The 23,915-nt window shown below is 36.4% G+C and overlaps 1 protein-coding gene across 4 annotated transcripts in view; it reads left to right on the forward strand.

Annotated features, from left to right (window-relative positions):
* ROBO1 (roundabout guidance receptor 1) overlaps positions 1–23,915 on the forward strand; it is a 727,411-nt gene that overhangs the window by 326,915 nt on the left and 376,581 nt on the right. The gene's annotated exons all lie outside the window — the stretch shown is intronic.

Below are 23,915 nucleotides of genomic sequence, written 5' to 3' on the forward strand. Positions count from 1 at the left end.
AATAAACAAAAATTACGTGCTTTTGTTAACAGATTGTTATCCTCTTAAGGAGAAAAATGTTTTACAAACATGAGTGAAGGTCAGGAAATGGAAAAGCATGCAATCACAGCAAAGACAGAACTGAGAGCTCATGTAAAAATCTTTTTAAAAATCAATTAGAGCCAGTGGTGGGGATAGAAATAACCTCCTAGGAATCATCACAGACTGATCAAAAAGTCTCTCAGTGAGTGAAACAAAGGGCTAAGATAAATACGCCAACGCAAAGAAAGCAGTGGGAATTCCCTGTGAATTTTTACAATACTTACCTGTCTTTTTTTATACGTGGAGTTTTCTCTGGTTTAGAAGCTCAGTATTATAAAGGTGTTAATTAAATAAAAGCTGTTTTTTTAATCCTCTGATCCACTTTGGGTACTCAGCATGAGAAGAAGGTGAAGGCATATTCACTCTAAAGATGTGGCCCATTCAAAATCCCATCTCACCATGCAAGAAGTGTAAAAAAGCCCAAGTGATGGAACATCATAGCTTCAGGTTTATAATTTTATCATCTTTCCACAAAATGAAATAAATACTTTGAGTTTCTCTTAAGATAGCCTAGAATGTCTACTCAGCAGGGATATTAAAGCAGTTGTCCAGTACTATTTGTTTCATGTACAGAAGTGAGCTGATTTCTGTTTATTTGATTCTCTTTGTGTTGCAGTTTGGTTCTGGTGGTTAGGTAATTGCATTGAATTATGGAAGTGTTCAATTACCTTAGAATCTCACAGTTGATAACACAACAGTGGGAGCCTCTTCCATAAAAAAGCCTCTAAATTGAACATTGGATTTCAGTGTTACTTCAACTCCCTAAACTCATGTAACATGCTGTGGGAACCAGGCTAATGCTTAGGCACTCAGGTGAAATGACTAAAGAGTTTGTAAATAGAAAAGTGCTTATTTAGTGTGCAAGGATCCAGTGGATCATCAGCTTTCCCAGAAGCATAGCAGGGGCAGACCCACAGCCAGCTCTTCCAGGCACTGAATTCCTAAGCTAGTAAACTGCCACCAGGCTGTCCACAAACCAAACTGTTATTTACTGTCAGCAGTCACTGCTGCTGTGCGTATTTATTTATTTGAATATTTTAAGTAAGCCTGATCCAAGATGAATATGAGGTTCCAAAGCCTAACTGGAATTAGCTAGGCTCCAAACTGACTGGTTTTTGCAACTGGCATCCATTCTCTGAAGAAGCTCAGTGGAAAATCTCTGGCTGAGTTTTCCATCAGAAATATAGTCTGCTAAATTAGCAAGAAGGACAGGCAACAAGAAAAGGGACACACTGAAGAATTTTAAAGGAGTGTTGAGGTTAACCTGCACTGAGTTCTTCTGTATGAATGTGAAGTAATCACACATCACTTCTTGAACACACTTCATAGACATCTCACTACAGATGTGAGACAGGTCTTCCATGCAGAGGAAAAATATTTTGGGTGTACTCTTTTCATCCTTGGTTCATTGCAATATTTAATATTTGGTGCAAATCTTGTTTTCAAGATTTCTTCACTTTGGAAGCATGGAGAGTTGCAGGTGCCAGGGCAGTGAGGAGCAGGCATGCTGTGGCTGGCTCTGGCTGTGCTGAAATCCCTGTGCCTCAGCTCAGTTTGCTGTGCTAAGCGAGGCCCCTTCAGGAGCTGGAAGCTGGACACATGATACCTGTGCACGTATAAATATTTTTGGTATAAATAATGGATCCCAGGGCATTTGGTGGTCCCTCCGGAAATACAAACCCTCCACTATTGTGATCCTAATCATCGTGTAACTCTCACCTGTGAACAGGCTATTGTGTTTGACGTCTGTAAAAGTCTGCTTCCTACTTGGGCATACTGCCCTCTCAGTGATGTCTATTATATCTTCTCAGCGGGGGAAATAACCTTAACTGATATAGATAGCATAGCCTTGCATCCACAGAGATTTATTATCGTCAGTGCAACTAAACATTGAAGTCCTTGTATTGTGAATTATTCCAGCATTCATGTTGCTTCTCGCATTCTGTCAGTCTGTGACCAGATCCTATGGGAGTTCAAAAGTAGGAAATGTGAGCATGTCAACATAGAGGGAATTAAACAGTACACAGAATTGAATGTTAAATGTCAGCTGTATTCTGAACACTGAGTAATGTGAGAATAACATGGTTTGAGAATGTACTTAGATTCGGTACAGTTTCAGAGTAACACCTAGTCCCCAGCTGCAGCAATTCCTGCTGCTTGCAGAAGAGCCACCAGGTAGGTAGGGCAGTCAGTCAGTTGGAGCTGCTGATCTGTGAATTGCAGACTGGGGTAGCTTTCCTTGATCATGATCAGTGAGCATCCTCTGGAGCAATCTCTCTCAAAGATGGAGATAGAAATCCCCCACTGTCTTACACTCATATTCTAGGCACAAAAAGCTTGCTTGTTACTCTGCAAGGTAACTGCTATAGATTTTTTTGCTTTATTTGCCTTAGCCCATTTGAATTTAAAATGAAGAATTTTTGTACAGTCAATGAAAATACTCAGTCCATCTTGCTTTTTTTTTTCTTTTTGCTTTTTTTTTAAGATAATCTTCCTTTAGAGACGTCTGCTCTATTTTGCAGCAGCACAGTCCTAAGATCTGAGAATCAGTTAATCTGAAAAAATAGTTATTGAAGGAAATTAGATTGTACCCCGTGCTGGGGAATTACTTCAGGAGGAAAAGTGCCATGTAAATGTTTTTTCAGAAGCCAATGTTTCATAGGCTTGCTTCTCACTGTCAAGATTCACTTAGTTAATGACATATGAACCTATTCTCATAAATGAAATGTTCATCTAAATATTACAGGAAATGTGCTTGTAAAGGACTTCAAATTGTCTCACAGGGTACTGTAACGTTTTCCCTCATGAGCTGCTCCTATGTAGAATACCTGATCTTGCTTTCAAAGCAGTCCTGTAACAGAAGGAGTAACCTAAGCATAATTACTTCCTGTTTAATCAGCTCATTTGCATCTTTTCCACTCTGGTGCCTTTGGCAATACTATGATAAATGCAGATGAGTTCTCTGATTCTCTTCACATTTAGGTTTTGGTGCAGCTGCACATGAAATAGGTGGTAGGAATAACAGCACAGATGTAGCTGCAGTGAATCTAGAGAAACCTGAGCAGAGCAGTTTCACATTTATTGTGTGGAACTGGAATTCCTTAGGGGTTATCTCCTTCCCTGCACATATTTGGAATTTTTGTACTAATCTTGCCCTTCTGCATCACATCCTAAATACATTTAACATGTGGCAGTGATTTCCACTCCAAGTCTGTTGCTTGTGACTCCTCTTAGCAGCAGTTGATGAAATGTTTGATGTATCTCTCTAATGTGCATTATATTTTGTCTCCACAAAACTGCTTTTTAGTCTTTGCTTTTAAAAAAAAAATAATAATAATTTGCTCTTCTAGCCATAAATGGACTATAAGTAGTTTTCCTCCATCTCTAAGGCTGTCTAATAACGTTAGGTATATTTTAGTACTCTGAATATCCAGCAGAAGCAGAAATCTGGGCTTGATAGAACCAATTATCAGATTTACTATGCCTTGTCCTGTATTTCATCAGTCTCTAGCCACATTATAAAAAAAATGCCAGGAAATAATGTTGTGCTCCGTGATTTATCACTTGCTTCCATACAAACAGACATTTGTATCCTTTTCAACTCTTTCCATCTCTTCTCTTCCTCCCTAGATTAACTTCATTTGTAATTTGATGGTTTAGTTCCAGTACTTAGCTGTCAAAAGCAGCCATATTCATCCAGTAGGCTGTAAAAGCAGGTGTTTAATATTATTGTCTAATATCGGAGAAGAGTGGCGAGCCTTGATACAGATACCTGCAATTTTTTGTGGTTTGAAAAGAGGTTTTGCTAAGTGAGTGCACTTTGAATTCACAGGTTATTACAAATTAAGCTGTCCTTTTCTACAAAAACAAAGTGCTTGTGGAGGAGGGGTGTTTGATTTTTGGAGGGTTTTCTTAAATGTTTCAAGTATTTTGCATTATTATTTTAAATGCACTGCAGATAATCCTCAGTTGCTTGAAAGCATTCTTTCTATACAGTAACCAGTTTAGAGTAAGCTACTTCACCTCTCTTTGTAGTACAGAAATGTACAATATGGGTAAAACTGCAACTCTGCCATGGTGGAAGAAGTTATCTGTGACCAAAAAGTACAGCAGAGATGAATTTCTAGATTTGTCTTCAAGCTAATGAAAAATAAAGATTGCAAAAGAGGTCTTCTGAAAATGAGTTAAGTAACTTAGAGTAAAAATCCAAAGCTTCTCACTGGCTAGATACCTGAGGTTCTATTTTAAAAAAGCACAAAATGAAAGTTGTTGCCTCAAATAATGATAGTGAAAATTTGTGTTCCATTAGGTATTACATGATGGAGGTTCTGAAATATATGGCATTATATAAAAAATCTGAGAGTAATTTTAAGTGAAAATATAGAATGAAGAGGACAATGATGTAAGCAGTATGCATAAAAGCATTGATAATATCAAGGTAGTGTTTTCTAGATTTTTTTAAATTCTGTAACCTATTAATTTTAATTGTGTTGAATTTGGGAGCTGCTTAAAAAAAAAGTCAGTTAAATTCTGATGATTTTAATAATTTAAGTTTTAAACTGTGCTGCCAGATGGTGTTAGCAGAATCATTTGCATTATCTACAGCGCAGGTGTTAGAGATGGCTTTTCTATTTTCTAAAAAACTTTGACCACTATAGGAAATTAAATTTAGAAAGCAACACAGCAGTAAATTTCTTCCCTGGACATATTCCCTACAGCTATGGCTACACTAGTACCAAAAATTTGCACTTTGGGGTTCCTGGGAGTTAAAATAACTTGTAACTTGCTACTCACTGAAAAGTATCAGAAATGAACTTCTAGAATGAAAAATCTTAAATGAAAATCAGAAAATTGCTGCTAAGTAATAATCAGCTCTTCTTAAAAACTGGAATTAGATTGTCTGCTATCATCCTCCTGTCTTTCCTCCACTCTTTCTAAACTTTACATTTTAAATTTTACATTTTAAGAACCCTATTAGTACCACCTAATAAAAAAAATCTAATACTATCATCTTTATATTGGTTAAATAATATTCTAGCATTCAGTCAACTAATCCAAATGTAGCTTTTTTAAAATTATCAATTTCATTTATTGCTTTGCAAGAAAGAGCATTGGCAAATAACCATTTATTGAAGTACATATTTTTATGAAACAAATGCATTTCCCTGGGAGCAAAATCTATTTCTGCAGAGATGTTTCTGGAATGTGGTGCATAGTGATGTTGATTTTCTGTATATGCTCATGGCACATTAATAACATTCAAAGGCAAATAGATCTTTTGACTCTACAGTGCAAATGACGTGCAGCCCGTGCTTTCAAATACATACTGTCATAATACAAGTCTTTACTAGAGTGGAGTTCAGTTTGGCTTTCTTTGCTGCAATCACCAGCTGTTTCTCATCAGGAATTACACTACACCGGGATCTGCTCTTGGACTACTTACCTGATTCACGTATAGTTCATGAAACAGCCATAGGCCTGTATTGACTTTCTGTCACTATTCATCTGACAGAATTTGAACCAGTAACCTACAGGTGATAGGCAATATATTCCTTAATTCTCTGAGAATTTGGATCCTGCCACTATTTTGTCCATATTTCAAGTTTTAGAATAAATGAAATTTCAGTATATTTAGAGTCTATAGTTCAATATAAAGAAATATTCTCTTCTAAAGTACAGGTCAGCCTGGGGGTATTTCCAAAATTTCTCCCTCTGAGGATCATTACAGGTATCTTTTCAATCGTGTCTACAATTTTCCATACTAAAGGCTCAAGATAACTTGAGTGACTTTTTTTTTTTTTTTCTTTTAATTATATTCTGTATCTGGAAATAGTTTAAAAATAAGAAAGATTTTATTAACAATTCTATACTATACTTCTCAGAAGACTTCCTGAGCCCCATCAGCATCAGCTGATAAAATTACCTTGTTACTTCTAGGCTGGCACAAGAACAAGAGCTGTTAACAAAGGCATCTTTTGCGTTAAGGCCTCTAAACGATCCAGGGGTGCATTCTTCAGCATTTCTATTCTTGATACCAGAGCAAAGCATGAAGATCTTAGCCCACGGTCACAGAACAGGAATGTATGTAGAGAAAACAAGAAAATCCTGGGTGATTTTAAAAATAACAGACATATAAATAATAGTAAAAACTATTCTCAGGTAATAATATACCAGTTTCTAAAGTTCCATAATGTTCAGTTAAGCTGGTTAAACATCAGTGGTTTAAGACTCTACGTTGTTGGGGTTTTTTTCACTGAGCAGTCTCTAAAAAACATTTACACACAACTTAATTTTCTTTCTAGAAATGCAAAATGTAGAATAATTATTTGGATGAAATTATTTTAATAATTCCGTTTAAAAAACACACACCCCTTGTACTTCATGCTTATTTTAAATATTGTGAAGACATTTTTCCACTTCATTTAATAAATGACAGAGCTGCAGCTTGTCTTTGCCATCCTTCTTCTGCAAGATTTTAGATCTGGGTATTTTAAGTGGTTTTGTTAGTTTGTTTAAATAAGAAGTTAAAACCAAACAGACCAATGAAAGTGAACAGACTGTGTGAAATCATGAGTCGTTAACTGAAGGTTCATTCACTCAAAACTCAAATATTTAGAATTTGTCTTTCCTGTTCTTATCTGAGGGATATGCAATAGGAAGTACCAACAGCAGGGCATAGCTTGGGCACCTTGCACATTTGGGCTTGACCTGCTTTCAATTATGTGCATTCTTGCTGGAAACATAGTAAATATCAAGTAGTACATGGTTTAAGAGCTTGTTTACAAATCTATGAATAACCTATGCCCTCACTTTAAGGGCAAGGAAAAATTTTCTGAGAAAGCACAGGCATTGTCTTATTAAACAGTATGTTAGCTATATGAAGTTTATTCTAGCCACAAGTATGCAATGAATGGTCAATCGAACAAAAGATCAGTTGAAGCATGGACATCTTAATTGCTGACATGTTTCACTCAAGGTGTTGAACAGTAAATGTTGATTTTGAACTCAGTAAGCCAGTATCTTACTGTAGGAATTATTTTTTTTCTCTGACATTAGATGCCACTTAACCTCTTTATTCCACTTAGAAGCAGGGGTTGGACATTTTTTGCCTGCTGAAAGCTGCCTGCGCTGTTTCTGGCCACAGAGCTTTGCCACTGGGTGCAGGACTGTGAGAAAAAAAAGAAAATGGAGTCTCTGAAAACAGGCTGACATAACAAGAATTTGACATAATCGCATTAGGACAATATAGTGCAGCTTATTCTATTGGTATTTCATCCGTTAACAGCTGCATGCATTTCCAGAGTAGATCCATACAAGGGCAAGAAAAGACTCAACGAAAAGCAAAACCAACCAAACAAAAACAATGCAAAAAAACCCACCACAAAACAAACAAACAAATAAAAAAAACAACACAGTAAATAGAGAAGGGGTAATCTTCCTTTTTGTAATAAATGTGTGTATTTGCCTTTTTTAATGATGGATATAAGAAAGAGTGAAAGTGATGTAAATCAGAGTTTGTCCTCTTCCTTCTTGCATTTCTGCTATGTCTGGTGGACTTACTTCCAACTCATACAAGGAGGCTGATACATTTCCATACACAAAATTAGTAACGCACAAAATTGCTCACATACGTACATCTTCAACATATTCACTTTCATATCCCAATTCTAGAAATTCCTCATGATGAGAGGGTCTCCACAACTTATATTTCTTTTTTTTCTGCCACCACATAAAGTAACACAAGCTTGATTTTAAGCATGTGAAGTGAATGCCTTGTGATTACTTAAAATGCAGAGTGAAGTTACTGCCAGGATGCTTAGTTTGCATAGTGGGGAATTTCAGATGATGGCTGTCTCCAGAGCTGGCTGTATTAGCAGCCATATAAAAAAGGGAAAGGCATGGCACGCATAGATGGAAGGTTTTTGAAAAAGTGCCCATGATCTAGTATTTTAATACAGTTTATGTTAGTTCCTCAAGGAGTAAATGCAGTGCTACTGTCTGTATTTTAGCTGTTTTATGAGATTAGAATTTCAGAGAAGCAGACATGTATGGTTTATATAATCAGGAGGAGCGGTACCACATTAAAATTTGAATCTGTATTGATAGATGCAAATTCTGGAGTAGAATTAGCTGGTAGTTTCTTTTGTCCTATATGTTTACATATGAATGTTACTAATGTTATTGAAGCTTTAACAAAGATGTGATCCAGCAAATTCAGATGGTTCCTGAAAGTACCAATGCTGATTGATAAATATCAGTACGTTCTCCCTCTTCTTTCAGGTAATCTATCTCACTTGTAGTTGTCTGCGTTTTGAAATTCTTCCTGATTTCTCTTTGTTTAGTTCTGTTTCTTCTAATGTAGCTGAATATATATAAAAAAAAAAAGTTTAAACGGGAACATCTTTTTATTTTTGCCTGTTTTTCTTTCATATGTTTACCTAGGCTTTTAGTATTTCTTTTTACAAATATTTATAGCACACCTCTAATGGTATATATAACTGTCCTGACAGCTACAGTGAATGAAATGGAGTTCTGTTTAATTTGCTTTGCGTTTTTTTTAATGCATTGTAAATTTTCTTTAATTTTAAGAAATGAATGTGTACATATATTTTTTCATCACCATTTTGCTCAAGCGTTCTGTAAAGAGATCTGAAAATGTGTAGACATCGTCATCATCATCATCATCATCCTAGTAGCAAAAGTTAGAAAAATGCAAACAGAACTGAAGTAACCAATGGGTGAAAAGTTGAGTCCCATTATCCATGGGAGGATTAATACTTCCCCAGTATCTCAGCGTTCTCTTTTGCATCGTATCTCTATGTACGTATGGTCATATACATATGTCACTTAAAAGCCCAGGTAAACTGACAGAAGACCTTCATATTATGTTTTCTTCTTACAAGGGGATAGGAAAGGAAATACACTAAGACATTTTCCTGTATGTTGTAATAAAGTTTTCACAGCTGTGCTTTTATTGTTTGCAGACTTAAGCATTCCCTAAGGACAAGATTCAAATCCCATTTGAGATTAGTGGAAGACTTTGGATCCAGCTCAAAGTCATACAATAACATGTAATCTTTATGTTAAATTGTGGTAGCTGTTACTTCATCCTTCAAGGTAACTTCTCTGTGTCAGCATGAGAGGGCAAACAGCAAACATGTATAGCAGAAGAAGGGTCCAGTGCATCAAACACTGCCCAGTGTCCTCTCCAGGAAACTGATGAAGCATAGTTACAGGAATTATATGTAGCTTCAGGTTATAAAAGTTATGTGGCTTTGCATTACCCCAGACTCAGATTTTATGTGTGAAAATTTAACCTTTTACTTTAATAGTTGCTAGGGGAGGTTTTACAAAAAAATTGATCAGATCCCTAATCTATGCATTTTTTCTGGTTTTCAAGTAAAAGCATTTCTATGCTGTCATTCTGATTATTTTTTTCACAACTGCTTTGAAACACCACTTAGAAGAATGGAGGGGAAAAAAAAAAAAAAAAAAAAAAAAAAAGGATAAAAAAGGCCAAACCATCTGATGTACTTTGCCTTCTTTGTTGAAGTTCCACTGAGTCATTCTGAGATAAATGGAATTTTCTTCTTCAATCCAAAGCTTAATTATGGTAATTAGCCCTTGCAATTTGTAAAGTTTGGCAGTCAATTCAGCTCCTAATATGCATAAACCTCATTCTATTACAAATTGAGTAGGTTTAATCAGTTTTAAAAAGACAGCGTCTCACTATGTCTGCATGGCACACACTTAGATTTTCAGATTGGTTGTTATTCCAAACTCTGCTACATCATTAGCAGTTTTGATATTTTTAATATTCATGAAGCTTTCATTTTTGCATTAATCCCCAGCATCTGTGATTATGATGGGTACTTTTGGGATCTGTCTATTGTGTGTCTACTGAGAATGAAAAGCCCAGCAGTTCCTGGCAGTAAATTAACCCTCACAATGCCAGTTGGTGGCGAACTCCTTTACAAATGTTGCCTTCTGCTATATTCCTTTCTATTCAGATTTCACACTAATGTCTGATTCCCTCAGCAGACAGAAGCTCCATTTCATCCTGACAGCCATCTGTGACACTAAGAATTTTTCCTTTTTTCATTTAAAGAATCTATCTTTCACTGTGTGCTTCCCCCCTGACTCATTATGGTAATCAAATGGGAGCTCAGAATGCAGATTCAGTAAGAAGATGAAGCCGTTAAAGTATTTTATTTTTCCAGGATTCAAAGAGAGAATAAGGAGGTTGTTTGGTTTTGGTTTGGTTTGTTTCTAATATTCATGATAGAATTTTTTTTAGGGGGGTGGTGTTGCTTAACTTCAAAATGTGGCCATACAGAAGTCTTTGGCTGTGCAAATGAAGTCTAGTAAATGGAGAACAGAGCTTGGGTAGTGTTTCCCTCACTGCTGCTAACTTGTGGCATTTGGCAAATGAAGCTGTCTGTTTTCCTCCTTTTCTTATTTAGAATTGAAAGCATTTTGGCAGAAACCCTTTAGCAACCCTTTAGCATTATTTGCAGTGCAGTATCATATCACCTATTTTAAGGCTGCATTTTTATCTGCTTCTCAAGCAAGTATTTAATACATTAGGACAGACTCTTCCAGACGGTAGTTGTAGTTCAGATGTTTTAAATCACTGTCAAGGCATTTCCCACCATGGAGGGATCCTCAGGGGTGTAGATGGCATCCAAATTAAGACGGCAAGAATAGGTAGTGTAAAATATTCACACTCTTATTTTTTTCACTGTGCAAAAGCACAAAGATGCCAGCACCAGCAGAACACAAAAGTCCAAAACAAAGAATAACACTAGAGAAAAAATGGTTTTACGCACTGCCGTGATTCTAGTAAGAAGGCCTCACAGCTTGTCATACTGCATGCCAGACACGGGGCTCAGTTCATGTCCTGAAGAAGTTCTGATCAGTTAGCACAGCCTCTGTAAAACCTGTCAAAGTCCCTCTAGCAGCATTTGCCTGAAGACTGAAGTTTCTCTTGGCATGTGTCACCTGCTCGTAATTGCGTTACTGGGCTCCCCTCCTGGGCTCTGCTACCTGATCACAAGTGCAGGGTTGTCAGGGTTTGCTATTTCATCCCTCCATCCCATTGCTCCAAACCCTCTTTGTCTCAGGCTGCTTGAAGGCTCTGGCCTGCCTGCTTGGATTTTGAAATGAAATTTCTCTCTTAAAAATGTATACAAGTAGGTGGCTAAAGCATATTTTAAATAAAGCCAGAGGATTTTTTTGTCTTTATTCATCAAGCTTTTTCTTGAAGACTGCTTTGCTGTTTACTGAAGCCGTATGGGTTTAATTACGTAATTTTTGAGAAATACCATTGTGGGTAAGTTGCTACCCTCAAAGATAATTGGCCTGTCATTAGGAGCCATGGATTGCTGTAGCTACTAAAGCAACTGTACTAACTGTAAGGGGACTTGGCAGCACATACTTAACATACATAGCAATACAGGGAGCACAGAAAGAGCAGCATCAGCAGTAAATGCAGTGAGCAAGCTAGGCATGTAGCATGGAATTAATATTGCAGAGCAGAAATGAGCTGCAGAGAAAAAAGACCAAGAGTGTGCTGTCTTGATGATGACAGGTCTTTCTGATGTCCTAATGGGACATTCCTGAATACTGTTCATAATGCCTGGAACATTAATGGGGACTGAGACTAGGCGCACAGTGGTGTGTTTCATGCCAGATTGTGTGGCACTGCTTCCTATCTAGTCCAGGCATCCTGATAACTTAAAAAAATTGTCACTGACATTTACATACTAACTTTTTCAGTGTCTCTAGCAATTTTAACAGCAGTAGCAGGCTGCAATTTTTGTGGAAGAGTGTGCAGCAGATAGTATGTCCATAGTCATTCTTGTGTCACATATTTCATCTTTTTGTCTCTTGTTACATCATGGAAGCACCGAGTAATTCCCTTGGTGCTGCTTGTTATTATATTCCTCCTAGCTGTACAGCTTTTTCAGAATGAAGATCTGAACTCAGATCTTCTTAATTTCTTTATGCTTGACATATTTACCTATGTTTCTTAGTTGTTGTGCTGTTTACACTATCCTGGGAACAGGTTATAGGTAGGTGTGAGTGTAGGAAAGCCCAGATCCTTGTCTCTTTTCTTCAGCTTGTTGCATTGTGATGTGTGTATACAGGTTCTCTGGTGCTTTCTAGGCAATGCTGGATATTCTGCACATGCTTATGGGTGTATCCAAGCTCCCTAGTGTCTGGGAATACAGGGCAAGTGCACAAAAAACTTTGCTTACTCTTTGGACAACATTTTGAGAAAGAAAAAAGAAAATATGCTAGGAAAGCTGCAGAGGTATTTCTTAAGCCAAATTTACTCAACTCCATGCCTTAACCAGGAGGCATTCCACACATTAGTGTTATTTGTCTTGACAGTGGGAGCTGAACAGGCCTCCTTCTTCCAGTTTGGGTACTTCTTTCTGCCACATCAGCAGCCACTCTGTTTTTCCACTGCTGTGGGATTTCACCGCTCTCTTAAAACTGAGAGTACTCCACTACTCCTTGCCTCTTCACAAATTAAGTGACACCTTTTCATTCCTTTGGTAGGATACCTGTCATGAACCTTATTCTCCCAGTGAAGACTTCAATTCTGTAGTTATCTGATCCTAAGCACAGTAATCATTAATAACTTCAAGTACTAAGGATGGAATTTAACAGAGGTTCAGTTTTTATTACGAAAGAAGCAAGAGCTTTGCAGTCTAATAAATGAAAGAAAGGTGACAGGGCTGGAATTTGATTTAAGGAAGCAGGGCCCTAAAACATAATTCCTTCTGTGTAATTTAATAGCCATTGAGGAAGTACTGGAATCTACAGTATGTTGTCTGTTAATCTAATTAATCTTCCCTAAAGGTTAGGTCACACAACCGACAAGTATAAGTGGATTTTGATCAAGTTTTACTGGGCCTATAAAATATTGAATAGATGAGGATGTCCAGATTTACTTGTGTTTGCCTTGGAAATAGCTCAATTTTGTGAAGTCTCATACTGATACACACACAGACACAGAGGGGCATTTTTATTTAAACTTTATATTTCCAAACATAACATTCTGTGGATTTAAGAATTGTTTTTTTGTGATGCTGAATGCCATTGAGAAAATATAGCAAAAAAAGGAAGGAGAAAACTGCCGTTCTGTGCCAGTAAAGGTGGAGGTTAAAATTAGCATTAAATTCTAAAGCTTATTATTTTTAAGGTAGTAAAATGGGTCTCTTTAGTCCTTTGTTGCACTTGGTGCTCCACAGGTTGGTGTCCCTGGTTTTCATGTACCCTGTCATCCTGAGAAACACTGAAAGCAAAGACCAGTCTTTATGTTCTTAGTTTCTCGTCAGCTGCAACCAAATTTCTGTGACAGTGACTCTTCCTGAGAAAGACTGGGCAAAACTCACCATTCTCCCAGGATTTCAGATGAAACTAGCTCACCGTACCTTGCAGTAATCTGAATCCTGGTCTGACCTAAGAGAAAACTAGTCAGGATCTTAACGATACCAGCTCCAGCTACTCAAGTGAACCTGAATCCATGCAAATCTATAGAGAAGTTTGTTTGACAGAGACTTTCCACCCCTTTTACTTCCAGTCTGTATTCTGTGTTCTATCAAAACCCATATTCTGCTTCTCTGCATGGTTTTCAATAGGTCTTCTGCCTTCCTGCAAATATATGTGTATAAATGAACTTCTCATTTAAAATTCTCATTCATTTGATGATCATCTGCTGCTGTTACCATTCTCATGGTGACAACCCTCAAAGAAACCTACATGTGAAAGAGAAGTTCAGAAGGGGCAGATTGCTACATACTTGTAGGAATCTCCTAGAGTTTTTGTTGCCTTCTCCTTGCAAGTTTTTGTGGGTTTTTTTAATCTGTACTTAATTTTAAAAGTTTGAATGCGAGCTTCCCCAGATCAGCACACCTTGTCACAGGTGTGCCAGGCCAGATCTCTTGTTTGGCAGACCACAGTGTTGGGGAAGCAGGAGGAGCTACTGGTGAGGTCAGTGCTCAGGTTTGTTAAAGGCATCAGTTCTGAGTCGGGGTACCTTGACTCTCCGGGAACCTCTCATGTATCAGCAAACCTGTGTTCATTTTAAAATGCAAATTAGTTGCTTACCATAGGAGAAAATTACATAATGAGGCTTTAGAGATCATAAATATTTAAACATGTTTTTAAATACATTCAAATATGTGTTTATGGAGAGGGGAGGGGTTAGTGGAGGTAATATATTCAAATAAACATGTTTGATATTCTATTGTATAATATATCAACCCTGCAAATTCATACTAATTAGTATTTTGAGCTCTCATGGTGTTACTAAATCATTGGCTCCAGATGAATAAAATGTTTAGAAAACTTTTTTATGATCTTATTGGTGCATTCACCCATATCAATGACTGACATTTATCTTGCTTTAGCAAATCAACAGATTTCTTTCTTCTGCTAAATGTTTTTGGCAACACAGATGGAGAACGCAGCAGTCAGGGCCTTTCTCAAAGGCGCCAGATAACTGAATGGGTTACTTCCTACATTAAAACCAGCTTGTTTACTTGGCAAAGAGCCTTGGTCAAGTAACACAACCAGTGCTGCTGCCATTTGTTAATTCTGCATAATTAAACACAATTATACATAGTATTGTTTTCTAGCAGGCTCCTCAGCTGGCTTTTCTTTATTATGATTCTGTGCCCATTTCCTTCCTTATTACTAAAAAGGACTTTGTATTTGTTATTGTAATTAGGAGGTTTAAAAGGTATAAAATTTTTCTAAAGAGAGAATAGCAAATGATCATGGAAGTTGGCATCTCATTTTACAGGCAAGACATTGCAAATAATAGGTATTTTGAATTTTTTGTACGATCAGAGGAATATGCACAGTACTGTTATAGGACTCTCCAGCACAAGTCTATTAGTGAATATGCAAGAATAAAGGAATATATTTACAAACCATTTTCAAAGTCTGTCTTTAAAAGTCACCAGGAAATTCAAATGTAGAGGCAATCATAATTTTGTGAGCACTTTTATCCTCATTTGGCAAGGCCTGTAACTGCAGCTAACCACATGCTTAGGTTCTATTGAAATAAATGTCTCTTAAACATGCTTAACAAAGTATATGCTTAACTGCTGTTTGAGGGATAAACCTAAATGTCTGTCCAATGTTCTGCTGAAGTTGGAACTTTTTATGCATCCTATCAATACTACTATTTGGAGACTGTAACAATGGAGGACTTTGATTATCTTGGTGTTTTAAACTGTAGTGGTGTTGTCAGTGATGCAACTCTAATACTAATGACAATGGAGAAACTTCAAGAAAGGTTTTGCATGGATTGCTGTCTTAAATGGAAACTTTGGAATGAGAGGAGCAGAAAGTTAGAGGCAAGTTTTATGTTTATGTAGGTTTTATATCTTTCCCTCAGTACTGATGAAGGTATTTGTTAGGTAGACTCAACATTTATTTTTCAGCTACTTAAGTTTACAAAAATAGTCTAGAAAATGTTTACTTGCCTTTCTTTATGACTGATCATGTAGTAATATCACCAAAGGGTACTGTACAGACTAAATAAGTGCATATTATAAAGCCCATAAACTTTATTGGAGAAAAAGAACTAAACAAAAACAAAACAAAAAGAGAAGCTTTCAGGCTTGATAATAGTTAAAATCTAAAAGCTCAGGAAGGATTATATCTGTGTCTGTGGCTCTTAATCCATGGACTATTCAGCAGTCACACACACTACTGTATCCTTGTGTAAAACCTCATGAACTTTATTGAGAAATATTTCTATGAGTTAGCAGCTGGAGCTCATTTCTCAACCTGACTTTTTTCTTCATTCTTCCATCCTTGTGACTCTACTCTCCTTATCTATCATTCCTTTCCTTTGAGTCCACATAATTATTTGGCCCCAAATAAAAATGCTTTGTTTTAAGCTTGGTAATTTTTAGGTCTTCATTTGCTAGATCGCAAGTCAACTAAGCTATCAAGAGGAGAAGACATAGTTGCCTGCTTAACCTTGAAAGCCAGGAGGTCAATGGGGCTTCCCACAGCATGTAATAGAAAGCTCAAAAGTCTTTGCAAGATGAGGCTTTTGGTTCATGTTACAGTTACGTCAATGGGGTAATTTTAAGTTGTAACTGTCAGTAATTTCTCAACTCTTTATAATGAAAAGTCAGCTGTTTTGAATCATATTGTGTTATGCTTGAAATATATATATTTCCAATTCCATAAACTCAGTAAAACAATGCTTTGTCTTACTTGCTCTAAGGAGCATTATTTTGGCAACTTCTATGGACATTCTGTTATCATAGCCCTTATTCTTCTTATCTCTGGCATACACTTTCATTGTAATTATTATTTAAATAGAAAAAGAGGAATTATTTCAGGATTGTTTCCAAATATTGTATCTAGATACACTACTACATCAGGTATGCTTTTGTTTTACAGCTACATCAAACACAGCAGAATTTACCTAGTGTGACACATTTGCACCATAAAAATCTTCCTTTTATCCCGAAAGAAATCTTTTGGAGGACACCAATTAGAAATATAATTGAGAATCTTGAAGAGAAGAACTGGTACAAATTACAGTGAAAAAGGAGAAAAAAAAACAAATTATTTATCACTGGCAATTCTTCTAAATAACTCCAGGCTGTGGGATGTTATTATTTATTGATATTACAGTAATGCACCAAACATGGCAGGTGTGTTGAATTGTTTACCTGACACATAGTCAAACCTGTCCCAAATTTTAAAATGTTAGTTTGTAGTGTAAAGGGTTGGGATTAGGTCCCAATTCAGCAAAAGCTGCTGAAACACATAGATAATTTCTCTAGCAGTTTGTGTCATTGATTTCTATAGCTTTGTTTAGAGAACACTCCACATTTATGACACTAAGATTTTGCTTGAAGCAAAGTACCTGCATAAATACTTTTTTTGGATTAGGATAACTGGGGAATCCGTACATAAATGGGGTCATAGCAGCAAAGTGGATACAACTTGACTTACCTACACTAAATGTGAATTTTTATTTATTCACACATGTATTTATAATATTTTTATATGCATTCTGAGTGTATCGTGATATCCCAGTGATTAATTGTACAACAATGTGATAAATTGCATTTAGAATGCACCTGGGAATGCTCTCCTGCAGCCATGCTATTGATGCAAATCTCCTGGAGTTACTGCTAATAGCCTTTCAAGGATCAAAGGTTGAAGGTCACCTCACTAACAAACTGTGAAGGTTAGAAACAGGAGCATCAAGGCATGAGAAAGGATGGATCCTCAGCTTTGCTTAGGGAGAGCATTAGCCTCAAGCCATGGAAAGTCCCACAATGCTAGGCCTTAATAATGTGCAGTTTTATGCCTGGAAAAGCCATTTCAGATGATGGCTGGAGTTTTTTAAGCTAATTATTTTTCTCTGCTTCTGGACTCAAAAGAATAATTTAACTCTCCTCCTCCCAGATTTGGAAGAAAAAGAACTGGCAGAAATGTCAGTATATTATAAATATATTGGGGGGGGCGGGGGGGAAAGGATGTAATTTTGTCATACAGCAATGACACATGGAAACTCCATATGGCATTTGTGGATGCCAAGATCTTTTTGTCTGGACTTCTTTGTCTTGAGAATAACCTGGGCATGCTGCAGCTTGTTCAGCTTCATGAAGGAAAATATTTAGACCATGTCATTGTTTACTCTTTCCAAATTAGACTTTTTGGTATATTTAAAGGGTCACAAATTCCTTAAACAAACAAAAAAAACCCAAACCAACAAACAAAAAAACAAACAAACAAACAAAAAAATGTTGTGTCTTCTTCACGTGGACATGATCCCAGAAATCAATTTGGTGACAAAGGGTGCTTCAGCATAATAGAGAATTAAAAACAACTTGTAATTTTGCAGTTCATTCCATAGCACAGATTAGTAGAACCTGAGTCAACAGTCTCAGAAGGTGCTGAATAGGGTTTTGCAGATGTGGGGTTTGCATTCAGTGAGACACTGGGAGAAGGAAAGTATTTTGGACTTGTATCAGTTCAGGATTGCACTGAGTGGTGTTGCAAAATGTCATGTTTAAATGTTCCTAGAGGCTTCTGTAGTAGCACAGAAATACAGAAATACCAGAAACAATTTTGACACTAGTTTATACTAATGACAAAACATAATCTGTTAGGATGGTGTTCATATTTGCTAAGCATAATTAGATTTTCTAGCATAGGAGTCTCATACTAAGAGAGTCTCATACTAAGAAAGTTGAGTTTGTAGGACAAAGTTGTCAACCATTTAAGAGTCTTGCAGAAAGAAAAAAAATAAATACTCAACGTATGAGTATTTCTCTTTGTGTCAAAGAAAATCCCTGTCATTGCCTTTAAAACATGAATGGTGTTATATAAGATAAATCTTTATTTTATAGAACACTGAATACCTACACACTCTCAGAGAAAAGTGCTGGCTTTCAGGAGGAGTGGTGAAGTTAGGCATAATAAAACTAATTATTTTACAGGGTGCAGCAGCTGACATTTCTGAAGAGGTAATTACAATGCAAATACAACATTCTCTTCAAAGTATAGGACTAATAAGATAAGGGTTGTACTTACACAGTTCTTCAACTTTCAGTAGTTAAGAAGGTTAAGTGGTTAAGAAATGTCTTAGATAAACTTATGCCTCATAACTTGTCAAACCCTCTCAGATTATTACTGAAACATTTTTGATCGTGTAATTTATAGTCATAACAAATACATTAAGTCACATCTAAGTTTGATATGGACATCCATATTTTATAATTCAGGAATCCTTTATTCCTGTTTTATAATTTGGTTAAAGAGAGACTTGGGAATAGATCCACAGAGGCATCTGGTGTCTTAGTACCTGTCTGGATTTGAGTATTATTGATCTGATTGTGGTAACCCAACAAGGAAGTGACATAGTAAGATACTTGATTTTAAAAGTTAGCAGCTGAGATGGTTTACAGTCTTTCTCTCAAAATACCTATCTCTGCTTAAGATTTTCTTTTCTTTAAGTTGTCTTAATTCCATAAGCCAATACATTCTCTAAAATAACTTTTCCTTTGTTTTGTTCCCAAGCAATCAGTCACAAACTGTTTCCTTTAAATAAAATGAACCTTTGTCTGAATGACTTTATTTTCCACAGCACATACAGAACTTTGCCTCAGCAATCAATTTTCTTCCACATGCATACTTACAAATGGCAATAGGATTTACATTTTTACTTTTTTGAGAGAAGGACTGAAGAGTGAAAAATAGAAGACAGAAATAAAAGTATTTTATATTTGATTTCATATTAGCCATGCAAACATAAACCCAGATTTTTAAAGACTGAATATAACATTTAAATGTATTTTTGCAAAAGTAGATATTAATTACGAGTTTTAATCAGAATATTACAGATTAACTATTCTGTCATTTTAACACATTTGGTGGAAGTGACAAATGTATTTTGTGCTTATTAATCCTTTACTAAGACTGGAAACGTTCCTTCATAGGTTAATCAAATCATTATTTATTGGTCTAGTAATGTTTATGAAGGCAGGAGATGTCCTCACTTGGGCTTCATAACATTTTTGGTGTACTTGCTCCCTTGGGCCAGTTAGGCTAAACTTTTAAACTAGTCAACATCATTCTATCAGGCAGCAGAGATCATTAGGGTATTAGGACAGAGAGCATTAGGACTTCTTTGGTGTTCTCTTCTCCCTGTACTAGCTCCAGCATTACAGGCTTTTAGACATGAAGCTGGAAGCCTTGGTGGTAGAAGACTGAAAATAGCTTTCTTCAGAGAACTTGATGCTAACTGCTGTGGCATCCTAGATCTAAAGCTTTAAAATGGAGATAAAAACAGTACCTCCTCCATCTCGCAGGCTCTTGGGGAAAATATATTAGTTCAGATTTGCAGAACATTCAGCAGTAGCATCTGTGAGTTTGTTAGTTTTGAAGAAGTCTGATTCCTAATCAGTGTTAAGGGTCTTCATATTTCAAACACTATTGGACTTCCATTACCATATGACAAAGTCACTTAGCAAAATGAAACTATTATTAGAGCAGTATTTGGAATATGTATTAACAAGGAGAAATCATACACTGCATAGTTGCTTATTGACTGAACATCGTCTGTTCTTTACACTGTAGGAATACTTAGATATGGTTATGGAATTAATGACTAAAACATGCCTGGGGAAACTGTAGTAAGATCAGCAATTTCCTAAGTTCCAAGTTTGCATTTTTTGTAACCGTAAGACTGTACAGGAGTTTTTTACTTGCAAGGATTTTTGGTTGAAGAGCAGTGTCATCTTGTAGCTGTCTGTTGCTTGATTATATTTACTAAAATACCTAGTCACAATATTTGCTGAAGTAACATGTATCAGGGTGTACCCATTTCATTGGGATCTAAATGACAGTTTGGAATTATTTTAATGATCATTCATTATCACTTCATTTCTACTCTCTGTAGAAATACAAAGCATAAAAACAGAGGAATCAAGACTTTCAAGAGATGGCCTTCATCCACCTAAAGCGATTCCTGCGAGTATTAGAGGGATGAAAGTGAAACTGTGGTGTTTTCATCCCTTCAGACCGTCTGCTTTCCTCCCCTCCCTGCCTCCCCCCTCCATGCTATAATTTCATCTCCTCCCCTTGCAGCAGCAGCAGCAGCAGCTGTAGCTCAGCTCTGTAGGGCCCCATGGAAGCTCTCCCTGGAGGCACCGCCACACCTCCCTGACCTCTGCAGGGTCCAGCCCCAGCTGCAGCAGTCAGGGGCTCTTCTCAATCCCAGGTTTTCCCCTGTGGTTTAGCATTGCATGAGACACCAACCAGATTTTTCTGAGTGTCCTTGCAGTGGGAGATCTGGTTCTGTTTTCCTCAGATATCTGTTTTCAGTTTTTCTAGTAATAAAAATACAAAAGAAATCAATTGTTTCCTTAAAAGGAGCCACAGACTGGATCGAATGTGTGTTCTCTTCTTGCAGCCTCCCTTAGCACAGTGACCTTTCAGCAACTCATGGAAGGCTGTGTGAACACAGTTTTCACGAAGATGCATCTTCAGCTTTGTTTTCTTTGCTGTTAACTAAACCTGAAACACCAAACAACCTGAAACACTAGAAATACAGGAGAGTTCACACTTGATTGAGAAAGAGGTTTTTAAATGAAGAAAATGCCCAGAAGATCCTTGCAAAGATTAAGCTTTCTAAATATGCAAATTTTAAAATAATAATTGATTGGATTGGTCTAGGAATCAAAGATTACTCTTTAGTTGAGCTGTTTAGTTGGGAAATTAAAACCAGTTGTATAAGAAAGATAGAACCGTTTCATTTTGTGAAAGGAAGGTCAAAGAAAAAACTGACAATGCTTCCAGTATTTTTAAAAGAAGTATTTTGTCGATAGGGTAGTATTAGACATGTTTGCTGTGTTTTAGTCACATACTAGTTCAGTCTACTCGATACCTTTCTTCACAGTCTGAAGCTAATCACACAAAGTGCAGAGACTCCTTTCTCCCTGTGGAAGAAAGATAATTTCCATTTCTCTCATTGATCAACCTTGCTTCAAAACAGAAAAATATTACAGTAGGAGTCATGTTTTCTGCTCTTAACATTTGAGTAAGAGCAAAAAAAACAAGCTCCATAAAATGCCTGTGAAATTAGATGCATGTAGAAATGGAATATTTTTCCTGCTTCTCATCTTCAGTTACTGGTAGGCTGGAGAAACCGTGGTCTCAGGTACCAATTTCATCATTGTTCTCTGAATTATCAAATTCCCAAGCCAGTCCAGTGCTCCGGAGTTTAGTGAAATGTGGCGCTTAACATGTATCAGATACTCATCTTTTACAATTCTGCTGAAGTCCATTTTAGTTACTAGCATTACACTACTGCCAGGCATTGTGTGATATGTCCAACTGTGACTATATAATTATGTCCTATGATTTCAGTACAGCAAATCTATTGTATAGTAATAATTCTTAGCTGCAACTTCAAATATTTCTCTATGAAATATTTTTCTCTAAATTTAATATCTTATGGTTTCTCTCACTTTGGTTGGATGATGTATATAAGAATGAACACAAAAGAGAATCAATACAGTCATTAACTGACTCACCCACAGGATATGATAGATGAGGGGTCAGGTTAAATTCAACTAGATTTTCCTTGATACTGTGTCATCAGAAAAATCTTCATGTGCTTATAACATTTTTTATCAATGTTCTTCTTACAAATGGTCTTTTTTTCAATTGTAAGAATCTTTATAATTGTTCAGATTAATGAAATACATAATTTGTATTAATGTTACTAATGCAGATTGTGAAATATATATTGATAAAGTCAGCTGAGAGGAATGGAGAAGGGCCTGGAAGTGTTCTACTTTAGTCTGATTTTCTACAGAACAGTGTTTCCATTATCACATAGTGCACATCTGTTGGGTACCATCCTCAAGTGTCTTCTGAATTCACTTGCTAACCTCAACCAAATTCTTAAAGAAAAATGGAAGGAGTCTCAAAGCTGTGTCTGAACCAGCGAGCCTAAGATGTAGTTACATTTTCTCTGCATATTAGGACAAGATTTTGCCACACACTAACTTCTGTCTTTTGGTTGCCTTGAGAAAAATACCCATGGTGGGAGGCTGCAAGGAAAATAGGGAAGGTTTTGTCTAGGATTCTGATTGAGATGACTGGGGAGGCAGGACCCTGAGACACACTCAGCCTGAATCTAGGCAAACATGATTATGTTCAAGTTTCAAGCTGATAAGAGCTTAAATAGGAGCTTACCCAGGGAAACTTCTCAGGCATGAGTGCCAGTCAGTGTAAAACTAGTTAATATTCAGTCAGCTTATGGGAGATTTTATTTTTTTCTTTATTTCAATTTTGTTAACCCGGTTTACATTTCATCACTGAACATAACTTTCTTTATGTACTATGTATCAGCGCCTTCTTTTCTGAGACTAAATGCATTTTCAAAAATACAGGCATTTCCCATAACCACTGAGAAAAAAAACTATAGGGGAAACATCTTAGATAATGTTTAATTCTATACTTTCTAGTGACAAATGTTTCTGTTCTCACTCAGTCCTTTATAGCTAAGAAAATGTTTTAAAATATTTAACCATTTATGAAGCTTTTGCTGAAGTAGTCTTGAAGTAGTCTCTGTCTCTCAGACGTAAGCTCTTTTTCACTGACTTACTTAATGCTTCAGTTATACTCAGTTTTGATCACTTACATGCACTTAAATACACTTAACGCTCGTTTATCTGTGATTTTACACTGTCAAGATCATATCACATCTCCTTGATCACCCTCCCGTTGCAGAATGACAACAACACAAGTTTCAGTAGAGTTAGATAAACTGTAAAATTTGAGTAATGGGAATGATGTGGTAAACTGCTTCTTTTGTTTTAAAGTTTAAATTTCTGCACTATCTTTTGAGGCAGTTTGTTTTGTTTTTTTCTATTTGAAATATTAAGTTGGTGCAATAAAACAGCATCATTCTTCTTTGTATTGTTTTACTTTATAACCAGTGTTCAATGTTAGATCAGTCTCTAGCTGAATATGTTATTTGATCCAACGTGTTAGTCTCTTTTTTTCATATCTAGCACCTTCTGAAATTACAGTGTTTTCTGTACAGGAATGTTCTGTAGTCTGGCCTGCTAGAAATGAAAGATGATTGATTGCCCTTAATATGCTAAATATGCTTTTCTTTCACTAGGTTCTTGTGCTTGTGTTTCGTTATCATCTCCTTTTTCTGTAATCTTTCATAACTACATTCCCAACAAAGTCAATACATGTAAATAATATTAAATCTGTAATAATATTAAATATTTTCCATTTTGGTGAGTAGTATGGTA

This window comes from Apus apus, chromosome 1, assembly GCF_020740795.1.
Source record: "Apus apus isolate bApuApu2 chromosome 1, bApuApu2.pri.cur, whole genome shotgun sequence".
NCBI classification, from domain to species: domain Eukaryota; kingdom Metazoa; phylum Chordata; class Aves; order Apodiformes; family Apodidae; genus Apus; species Apus apus.